Raw genomic sequence first — 12,248 nt, 5'->3', positions numbered from 1 at the left:
TCTCAAAACTATCTTAAAAAATTTAAAGACTGTTAACTAAAGGTTTATAATAGTGTTTTCTTACCTTTATCTGTCTCATCTATCTCCCTGTCTCCCATTCCTATTTATTAGCTTTTTTGGGGGGGAGTTATTGCCTCCCTGTTTCTGTCCATCTTTGTCATACTTCTGTTTCCTCTCTGCTCCTCATTTATATATGCACTGACTTCATACTTTGGAAAATAAGGATGTGACTCACATCACCTCTAACACCATAGTATCCATTCATCAGAATTAAGTAATAATTTTGATTAATTCAGTCTTCACAATTGAGCTAATTGCTGTATTTTTTTTTAAGTTATTGATTGGTTGGATTCCAACTTGGTGGAATAAGGAAAAGGGAAAATAGCAACAACAAATAGTGCACTATTAGAGGAGAGTTGGAGGGAAGACTTTAGTAGAGGTTCTGCAGAAGGAAGAGAGATGCCATGGATCTGTGTGGAAGGTGCAGGTGTGCAGCAATGAGCATGGACACAACACACAACCCCAGCAGCCCAGAGCCAGAGAAAGTGCCAGCATTGGAGAACAAGGTGAGATCAGACTGTAGCAGCCCATGCCATTGGTGATGTAGCTGGAGGGAGTGCCTATCAGACTACACTGTCTTTGCGTCTGGCCCAGAGCCCTGAGAGAACAAGGTGACTGCTAACCCAGTGAAAAAGGACGTTTTTCTCTCCTTATCACTCCCACAGTGGCACCCGGCCAACAGGGAGGGTGACCATTTTGGATATAAATAGTTAGCAGCTGCAGCAGCTCTTGTGTGCATGCCCAGCAACTGGTGAGGACAAGACACCATCTTGCCGGGAGTAAAAGCTACAGCAGTGGGTCAGGAGAAGGTGCCATTCTGACATCAGTATTGGCTGCAGAGACTCTTGTATGTGCCCAGCAACCAGTGGGGAGCAGGCATAATTGTGAAATGAGTAGGGCTGTGGCCACTGGCTCTTGTGTACACGTGTGATCCAGTGATTTTACCAGACTGAAAAATCTGCATTACCCATTGTCTTTGAGTCTTGCTGAGAATTGACTGAGGCTGGGCCCCCAAGTAGGACTGTGAGGTGCCCCAGCCTCTGAACTTATCATAGGCTCCAGGGATCAAACTACCTAGGCAGAGCACCCACTGGCAGCTGGCTCTGGGAATGTTTGCTTTTCTGTGGATGGGACAGGCTAGCAGGATGGAGTGGATCCTCTGCACCCTGTGACTGTGGGAGTCCTGTGTACTGAGACTGGGAACTCTGCATGAGAGGGGGCAGGATGTAGCTGGGACTCTGGGCAATCACACACACTCAGAGCTTCCTGATTGCCTGGGGTGGGTCATTGCAGCAGGATCCATGCTCACAGATCTTCAGTGCATTTCAAGTGGAAGTGTGAATAAGTATTGCATCCACTGAGGGCTAGCACCTAGGCATTGATCACCTTGGAAGAGAGGAGATAAGGGTATCATGCCAACAGGGGTGATCATACCCCGTTTTGTGTTAGAGATCTACCATACCCAACCTGGGTGTCACCCTGGATAACCACCCCACCCTGGAGCACTGGCCATAGCTCATAGGCAACACCCAGCACATATCTGGGTATTCACTGAAAGATCATATGCTCCACTAAGCAACAGAGGCACAGTAGCCAACAGAGGAAAAAAACAGCAAATATCTCCACAGATGCCTAAAAATAAACTTAGAAATTCAAGAAATAAGAATAAGACAACATGACACCCCCAAAAGGAACTCAACACTTCAATATTAGAATGTGAAGATGAACAGGTTGATGAAATGCATGAAACAGAATTCAAAAGATTAAACATAGGGTTACTCAGAATCAGTGAGAAGCAATTTTATGAATTAAAGAAACCCAACATGACATAAATGAAAAATTTTCCCATGAAATTGAGATTTTGAAGAGAAATCCAAATGAAATATTAGAAATGAAGAAGCCAATATGTTAAAAAATACAGTGGAAACCTTAACAACAGACTTGGTGAGGCAGAAGAAAGAATATCTGAGCTAGAAGACAAATCTTTGTAAATTTTTCAGTCAGACAAAAAAAAAAATTAGAAAAATTTAAAACAGTATTGGAGATTTATGTGATACTGTCAAATGACCCAACATATGGATTTTAGAGTTCCTGAAGAAGAAGAAAGAAAATGGATTAGAAGGCCCATTGGTGAAATACATACAGAAAGCTTAATTTGGAGAAAGAAAGGGACATCCAAGTACATGAAGCATACAGAACTCCCTATGGACATGACCAGGAAAGATCTTCACCACAACACATTGTAGTCAAACTTTCAACAGTAAAACATAAAAGATTCTAAAATGTACATGAGAAAAAGGCCAGATTAATTTTAGAGGCTCTCCAATTAGACTCAGAGTTGACTTCTCATCAGAAACTCTTAGAAACTAGGAGAGAATGAAGAGACATAGTCCAAGTCTTTTTTTTTTTTTTTTTTTTTTTGACAGGCAGAGTGGACAGTGAGAGAGAGAGAAAGGTCTTCCTTTGCCGTTGGTTCACCCTCCAATGGCCACCGCGGCTGGCGCACTGCGGCTGGCGCACCGTGCTGATTCGAAGGCAGGAGCCAGGTGCTTCTCCTGGTCTCCCATGGGGTGCAGGGCCCAAGGACTTGGGCCATCCTCCACTGCACTCCCTGGCCACAGCAGAGAGCTGGCTTGGAAGATGGGCAACTGGGACATAGTCCAAGTCTTAAGAGAAAAAAAAGTCAACCCAGAATACCATATCCTACAAAGCTCTCATTTATGAATGAAGGTGAAATAAAGACCTTCCATAACAAACAAAAATTGAAAGAATTTGTTGCCACTCAACTGTTGAAATCTTTACTTAATGCATACTAAACTGATCCTCTGTAAAAAAAAAAAAAAAAAAAAAAAAAAAAAAAAAAAAAAAAAGAAAAGAAACTATCAACTCCCAACTTGACTCTCACTGGGATTAAACATGACAATAGGTCTGATCTGATTTCTTCATCATTTAAAAAAATCATCTATTATTTTTCACTTTATGTTTCTGTGTGGGAGCAAACTGTTGAAATCCTTACTTAATGTATACTAAGCTGATCTTCTGTATATTAAGATAATCGAAAATGAATCTTGATGTGAATGGAAGGGGAGAGGGAGTGGGAAAGGGGAGGGTTGTGGGTGGGAGGGACGGTATGGGGGGGAAGCCATTGTAATCCATTATTCGTACTTTGGAAACTTATATTCATTAAATAAATAAATAAAAAAAAAAGAATTTGTTGCCACTCATTCAGCCTTACAAAAGATGCTTAAGTATGTGCTTCACACAGAAACAGAAAGACAGTCATGATTATGAAAGAATGTGAAGGCAGAAAATCTCTCAGTAAAAGTACAAACGAAATCCAAAGTAAACAATAGGGATAATTATGGAAAAATGACAGGGCCTTGTCATTACTTACCAATATTAACCTAGGATGTAAATGGCCTAAATTGTCCAATTAAAAGCTACAGGCTGGCTGAATGGGTGAAAAAAAAAGGACCCATCTATTTTTACCTACACTTCATCAACAAGGATACATGCAGACTGAGTTGAAAGGATGGAAAAAGTCCATGCTAATGGAAAGCAAAAAAAAAAAAAAAAAAGCAGGTGTAGCCATCCTAAAATCAGACAACATAGACTTTAAAAGAAAACTATTAAAGGAGACAAAGAAGGACAAGATGCAATGATTAAGAGATCAATTCAACAGGAAGATGTGACTATAATAAATGTATATGCACCCATTGCTAGTGTGTCTATTTAAAACAAATATTAATGGATCTAAAGGGAGACATAGATGTCAATTCAATAGTAATGGGAGACATCAACACCCCACTTTGATCAATGGACAGATCAACTAGACAAAATAAACAACAGAGCAAATTGAAACTATGGACCAAATGGACCTAACATATCTTTTATTTTTTGAGATTTATTTGACAGAGTTATAGACAGAGAGAAAGGTCTTCCTTCTGTTGGTTCACTCCCTAAATGGCCACTATGGCTAGCGTTGCACCTATCTGAAGCCAGGAACCAGGTGCCCCTTCCTGGTCTCCCACGTGGGTGCAGGGGCCCAAGCACTTGGGCTATCCTCCACTTCCCTGCCGGGCCACAGCAGAGAGCTGGACTGGAAGAGGAGCAACCAGGACTAGAACCCGGCACCCATATAGGATGCTGGTGCCGCAGGCAGAGAATTAACCAAGTGAACCATGGCGCTGGCTCCGGACCTAACATATCTACAGGAATTTTCATGCCACGGTTGCAGAATACACATAATTTTCATCAGTGCATGGAACTTTCTCTAGGACTGGTCATATGCTAGGCCATAAAGTAAGTCTCAGCAAAGTAAAAAAAAATGAAATCATACCATGCATCTTCTCTGACCACAACAGAATGAAACTGGAAATTAACAATTCAAGAATCTTGAGAACATATGCAAACACATGGAGACTGAACAACATGCTCCTGAATGAACAATGGATCATAGAAAAAAGAGAAATCAGAAACTTTCTGGAAAAGAATAAAGATGACAATACAACATATCAAAACTTATGGGATACAACAAAAGCAGGGTTAAGAGGGAAGTTTATAGCAATTGGTGCCTACATCAAGAAATTGCAAAGGTACCAAGTAAATGAACTATCACTGTATCTCAAGGACCTAGAGAGGCCGGCGCTGTGGTGTAGCAGGTAAAGCTGCCGCCTGCATTGCCAGCATCCCATACGGGCACCAGTTTAAATCCCAGATGCTCCACTTTCAATCCAGCTCTCTGCTATGGCCTGGGAAAGCAGTGTAAGATGGCCCAAGTCCTTGGTCCCTGCACCCGTGTGGGAGACCTGGAAGAAACTCCTGGCTCCTGGATTTGGATCAGTGCAGCTCTGGCCAATTTGGGAGTGAACCACCAGTTGGAAGACCCCTCTCTGTCTCTCTCTCTCTCTACCTCTCCTTCTCTCTCTGCATAACTTTGACTTTCAAATAAATAAATAAATAACTATTTTTAAAAAATGGCCCAAATGTTAAAAAAAAAAGAACCTATAGAACAACAGAGAAGAAATAAACAAAAAATATAAAAGATCAGTGAAATGAAGAGCTGTTTTTTTTGGGGAAAAAAAAAAAAAGATGCACTGTTGACCCAATTAACAAAACAAAACAAAAAAAAGGGGGGGGGAGAAGACCCAAAATAAAAGAATCAGAGATGAAAAAGGAAATGTAAAAAGAGTTACCACAGAAATAAAAATAATCATCAGGAATTTCCAAAAAGAGCTATATACCAACACATTGGAAAGCCTAAAAGAAATAGATTCCTGGACACATACAACTTACCAATATTGAGTCATAAATGCATAGAAAACCTAAACAGACCAATAACCACGATGAAGACTGAATCAGTAACAGTAAGAAAGACCCTCCCAACAAAGAAAAGCACAGGACCGAATAGCTTCACCAGTGAATTCCCGAGAGCTTGTTTGGAGGCTTTAGCAGGGGAGTGCTGCTATTCATATACCCTTGACCAAAGACTGGTCCTCCTCTAGCAGAAAAGGTTGTCCTGTTCAACACAGCACACAGCTTTTGGAGGGATACACATGGAGTGGTGAGGGAGAAAAGGGACACCCACCTAGGCAGTCAGATCAGCTGAGTCAACCCTAGCAATCCATGGGGTGACAGATATTGCAGCCGGATTGCCCTCACATTCTTCACTGCTGAATTCTACCAGACAATTAATGAAAAACTATTTTCAATTCTTCTCAAGTTATTCAATACAACTGAAAGAGAAGGAATCCTCCCAAACTCCTTCTATGAAGCCAGCATCACCTAATTCCTAAACCAGGAAAAGATCCAAGAGAGAGAATTATAGACCAATATCCCTGATGAACATAGGTACAAAATTATCAATGAAATACTAATCAAATACAACAATACATCAAAAAGAATATTCACCCAGATCAAGTGGGATTTATTCTTGGTATGCAGAGATGGTTCAACATTCACAAATCAATAAATGTGGCACATGTGTATTAACAAACTGAAGAACAAAAACCATATGATTATTTCAATAGATGCAGACAAAGAATTTGATAAAGTATGACATCCTTTCATGATGAAAAACATAAGCAAATTGGGTATAAAAGGAACATTCCTCAACATAATCAAGGCAATTTATGATAAACCCACAGCCAGCATCTTACTGAATAGGGAAAAGTTGGAAACATTCCCAGTAAGATCCAGAACCAGACAAGGATGCCTCTCTCACCATTGCTAGTCAGTGTAGTCCTAGAAGTTCTAGCCAGAGTCATTAGACAAGAAAAACAAATCAAAGGGCTACAAATTGGAAAGGAGGAAGTCAAACTATTCTTATTTGCAGATGACATGATACTATATATTGGTGAAGCAGAAGACTCCAAAGAGACTATTGGAACTTATAAAGGAGTTTGGTAAAATTGCAGGGTGTAAAATTAACACACAAAAATCAATTGCCTTTGTATACACAGAGAATACCATGGCTGAGACAGAATTTCTAAGATCAATCCCATTCACAAAAGCTACAAAAATTACATACCTTGGAATAAATTTAACTAACGATGTCAAAGATCTCTGTAATGAAAATTACAAAACATTAAATAAAGAAATGGAAGAAGACACAAAAAGTGGAAAAATCTTCCATGTTCATGAATTGGAAGAATATCATCAAAATGTCCATACTACCAAAAGCAATTTACAGATTCAGTGAGATCCCAATCAAAATACCATGACATTCTTCTCAGATACAGAAAATCAATGCTAAAATTCATATGGAAACACAAGAGACCTCAAATAGTTAAAGCAATCTTACTCAAGAAAAACAAAGCCGGAGGCATCACAGTACAAGATTCCAAGACATACTACAAGGCAGTTGTAATCAAACAGTCTGGTACTGTCAAAAAGATAGATGTGTAGACCAACAGAATAGAAAATCCAGAAATAAATCCACGCATCTACAATCAACTGATCTTTGACAGATTTGCTAAAATAAATTCCTGGAGAAAGAACAGTCTGTTCAACAAATGGTGCTGGGAAAATTGGATATCCATGTACAGAGGTATGAACCAAGACCTCCTACCTTACACGTTATACAAAAACCCACTCAAAATGGACCTAAAACCTAAATCTATGACCTGATACCATCAAATTACTAGAGAACATGGAGGAAACTCTGCAAGACATTGGCATAGGCAAAGACTTCTTGGACTAGACCCCAGAAGCACAGGTAATCAAAGCCAAAATTGACAAATGGGATTACATCAAGCTGAGAAGTTTCTGCACTGCAAAAGAAATACTCAGCAAAGTGAAGAGGCATTTGACAGAATCAGAGAAAATATTTGCAAACTATGCAGCTGACAAAGGATTAATATCCAGAATCTGTAAAGAGCTCAAGAAATTCAACAACAAAACAATCTAGTTAAGAAGTGGGCAAAGCACTTAAACAGGCATTTTTCAAAAGAGGAAATTCAAATGGCCAACAGACACATGAACAAATGCTCAGGATCACTAGCTATCAGGGAATGCAAAGCAAAACCACAATGAGACTTCACCTCACCCCAGTAAGAAAGGCTCACATACTACAAAAATCAACAAACAATAGATGCTGGTGAAGACGTGGGGAAAAGGTACTCTAATCACTGTTGGTGGGAATATAAACTTGTGTAGCCACTGTGCAAGACAGCATGGAGAAACCTTAGAACTCTCAATATCGTCCTACCATATGACCCAGCCTTCCTACTCCTGGGAATTTATCTAAATGAAATGAAATCAGGATATGAAGGAGTGATCTGCAATCCCATGTTTATTGCAGCTTAATTCACAGTAGCTAAGATATTAAATAAGCCTGGATGTCCATCCACTGAAAACTGGATAAAGAAATTATGGTATATATATACACTCTGGAATGCTACTCAGCAGGGATGAGATCAACCCTGCCAATCCTGGCAGCAGGGCTGGCGTGAATATCACATTGGAATCACAGTGGCTGGTGTGCCATCTAGCTCTGTCTATGAGTTGAGGACAGACACCCGGAGAGCTTGGGTGCCCAGTGCTGGCTGGTAGTATCTTTCCAAGATTCCTTATAATTTTGTCAGGGTATGACTTTTGCTATGGATTTTGGGAGCAAAACTTTTAATTAAAACTATTTTTTATAGTATTTGATGAATAAAAATAAATGTAAGTACAGGCTTTTGGCACAGCAGTTAAGGTGACGCTTGGGATAACTCTATCCCATTTCAGAGAGACTGAGTTTAAGTCCTTGCTCTGCTCCCAATTCCAGCTCCCTGCTGATGCCCTGGGAGGAGCAGCAGCAGATGGCTCAAGTACTTGGGTCCCTGCCATCCATGTGGGAGACCTGGATTGAGTTCCCAGCTCCTGACATCAGCCCCAGCCCAGCCCAGCCCTGGCTGTTGTGGGCATTTGAAGAGTGAACCAGCAGATGAAAGAACTCTTTGTCTTTCCAATAAAGAGGTAATTTTTACAAATGGATACAATGTGTAAGATGTGAAGTGGAATAATACAGTGAAAAGTCATACACCCACCTCTGCCTTCACGAGGAGTGGCTGAGACCATAGCAACCTTACACAGATCCCATCATGATTCAATCACAGAGCTCCACTCTTGCAATCTGATGGATCAAGCCCTGCCCTAATCCATCAACCATTAGCATTGAGCCATTCCCTGTCCACAGGAGACTTTGGGGCTTCGTGTGTGGAGCCACATCCTATTCAAACCATAACAAGGCGTTTGTGTCCCTTTCCGTTCTGGGCAGCTCTTGTAGCAGACCGATCTCCAGAAAGGCACATCTCACCAGGCTCGTTTCCCTCAAACGAAGTCATCAGCACACTCCCCAGGTCACACCAGCCTTGCTCAGCAATGACCCCGGAGAAGCTGCCCAGGAAGGAAACAGGTGCTCTCCTCCAACTCTGCTCTTTGTTGTTTCAACTCAGGGAGGCCATCGGTGGGCTCTGGCTTCCGCCATGCTACATCATGACCTAGCAGCAGGTCAAGGTGACCACAGGACCGACCTCACTTGTCTGGCTTTGCTTAGGGCTCGTAGTCCTGTACTGCAGGTCACTCTGTGTTTCACATATTGAAACAGTGCCTGATTTTCTAGTTGTTTAAAGCCAAGAGGGTAACTCTGTCCCTGTTATTCTTTCATGTCTAGATTAGGAGCTGTCCAATAACCCACAAAAGCAGAGTGTAAGTTTATGCAATCTGCGATATATGTTTCATCTACTTTTGGCTTTTGTCCACGGTTTCTGGCCCATAACTCCCTTCCCAAGGCGGGTCAGGAACACTAGAATTTCTTGAAGGTGAATCATGGGAACTTTCCTCTCTCCCACCTTTCTGTCTTGGAGTTGTCCAGAGTGGAACTCTGACCTACCCTGTCTGACCCCCATTCTGGAAGGGGTCCTGTCCCAAACCCCAGAGAAAGGGGTGGCACACAGAGAAGCCAAGACGGCTCAAGCAGATGAGACTTGCTCTGCTCCCCAGTCTATTGGCTTTCACGTGAACGTAATGAAGTCTCCAGAAAAACCCAAGGCACAGGCTTGGTGAGCTTCTAGACAGCTGAACACGTGGCACTCCATCCCCCCGCCCCCCAGTGCCCGTCTGCATCGCTGTGCTGTGACATAGGGGGTAAAGCTGCCACCTGTAGTGCTGGCATTCCACATGGAATTCACGTCCCAGCTGCTCCACCTACAATCCAGCTCTCTGCTATGGCCTGGGAAAGCAGTAGAAGACGGCACAAGTTCTTGGGCTCCTGCACCTGCATGGGAGACCGGAGAAAGCTCCTGGCTCCTGGCTCCTGGCTTTGGATCGTCACAGCTCCAGCCATTGTGGCCAATTGGGGAATGAACCAGCGGATGGAAGACCTCTCTCTCTCTCTCTCTCTCTCTCTGCCTCGCCTCTCTCTGTGTAACTCTGACTTTCAAATAAATAAATAAATCTTTAAAAATAAGCACCGGTCCAACAGCCTGGGCCGCCCCCCCCCCCCCCCCCCGGCATCCGGGCAACTGCTTGCTCACTGGCGGGCGCGGACGTGTTCCCGTGGGGTATGGGCTGCACACTGCGTTTCTCCCTCTGAGCCCAGCACGTGCAGCCAGGGCCCTGGCTCATGAGCTCGCTGGTCTGAAACCACGCTGCTGGCCAGCTGTGTCCTCATCCAGAGGCTCGGCCTGGGAAACAGCCGCTTCCACGCTCCCGGGGTTTGTCACAATTCACTTCCTTGCACTTGGGGGAACCGAGGTCCAGTCGTGTTGCCAGCTGTGTGCTGGTGACTGTTGTCCGCTCCTAGAGGCCACTTTCAGGTCCTTGGCCTCCGCCACAGGGAACCAACCTTCCTCCCTCCGACCCCTCCCCTCATGCTTTAAGGCTTGGACTCTCCTTCTGTGAGCAGCTGTCTGTACAGGGCTCTTGTTAGGCCACGCCCACCCAGGTCACCCCCCTATTTCAAGGTCGATGGTGCTGCCAGAAGACACAGGTAAAAGCCATCACAGCACAGCCAGGAAGCGTTCAGGACGTGCACCTGGGGCCAGCTGAGGATTGGGCCAAGGAGAGGCTTGGCGCTGGACAGGCAGTTGATGGATTTGAGCACCACTCGTGCCAGGCACAGGTGTGGGTGCCGGGAAGCCAGGTAGAAGGGGCATCATAGTTTGTTAGAGTCTTAGCAGTGGAGGGAAGTCTGGATCACATGACTCCCGGAAGTCTTCTCTGTTCCAAGAAAACATTCCCTGCGACCTCAGCTATTTCTTCAACACGTGCCTCCCGACTCCCCTGTCTCTGCTCAGCAGCGGCAGGGCGAGGGAGGCAGGCATATACTTACTTCCCATCAAAGCAGCGCAGGTCAGCAGAGGGGGAAGCTGGAGAATTAGGCCAGGCTTTTGAAATTGCCCTTGAAGATTAGCGAGGATTTCAGTTGGAGGAGCCGGAGTGGCAGGCAGGGCACGGAACCCTGGGGCACACTTCTGGAAGGACGAACAGCCAGCACATGGAGCAGCCCCGGGGGTGCCGAGAATGGAGGCGCGGCAGGCAAGCAGTCAGGGCCGGCCAGAGGAGGGGCTTCGGCATGAGGACAAGGTCGGCCTGACTTCCCCGACGCGGGAATGTCCTTGCCAAAAGGCGGTATTCCAGGTTCACACTACATTTTCACACCAAGCACGGAGGCCCGCGGGGAACACGGGCACTTGAGCCTGGCGTAAGCACAAGAGCGGCACTGATAGGCCAATGGCAAGGGCAGAACAAGTGCAGCTGTGCCGGATGTGAGGCGCCGACCTTGCCCGCGCCAAGCCACGCCCACAGAGCATGCCTTTTCATTGAAAACCAGACCACAAACTGCCCGACGCTACTGAGTGTGTCCTCCCAGAAGTCCCACTCCCTGGTGCCTGTGACTGACGTTATTTGGGACTAGAATCTGCAGATGGCATCCAGTTAAGGGGAGGTCCTTCAGATCGGCCCAGATCCACGTGACCGGAGCCCTTACAGCAGGGTGGGGGACTGCCCAGCCTGGAGACCTGGAGGCTCCAGAAATCCCATGGTCCGGCCCTTCCAAGGCATGTGCAGGTGGGACTTGAAGTGCGATAAATCCATAGCAGGCTAATGTTTAAGCTGACAATTGCGTATGAGCTGTGAATGATGTAAATATTCAAATGGTTCCTGGCAGGAAAAAAGATTCCCCAGCCCTGCCTTTGAGGAAGAAGAGGGAGACCCCAATGTCACCCGGGAAGCCGAGGCAGAGGCGGAGCGAGGCGGTCACCAGCCAGGCAGCATCTTTGACTGCCCACGGAGCACGCCCCATACCCAGGGCTCTGGGGACGCGTGTCCCTGCCCACACCGCCTTGACTTTGGCCTCCTGGCCTCCAGAACTGTGAGACGACTGTTCCTTCACTCGAGCCGTCTGGGGTGTGGGGCTTTGTCACAGCTGTCCAAGGAGGTGGATTCATTTGTTCATTTGTTACTTCATCCTTCAAAGGTGTCTCGGGCCTGGCTCTGTGAGGGGCAGCAGGTGGACACTGATGCTGGCGGCACAAGAGGAGCTGCAGGTGGCTGATGTCATGCTTGGCCAGCTGGTGGCCCCCAGAAGTTAGAATTGGGCCAGGCCCAGCGCCCTACCCTGGGGAAAGCCAAGGCTAAGAGGCGTGTGGCGTGGGAATCACTGGGTGTCTGAGACACCTAGGACAGACTTAGGACCCGAGGAC

Source organism: Oryctolagus cuniculus, chromosome 10 (genome assembly GCF_964237555.1).
Source record: "Oryctolagus cuniculus chromosome 10, mOryCun1.1, whole genome shotgun sequence".
NCBI classification, from domain to species: domain Eukaryota; kingdom Metazoa; phylum Chordata; class Mammalia; order Lagomorpha; family Leporidae; genus Oryctolagus; species Oryctolagus cuniculus.
This window is presented reverse-complemented; position numbering follows the sequence as displayed.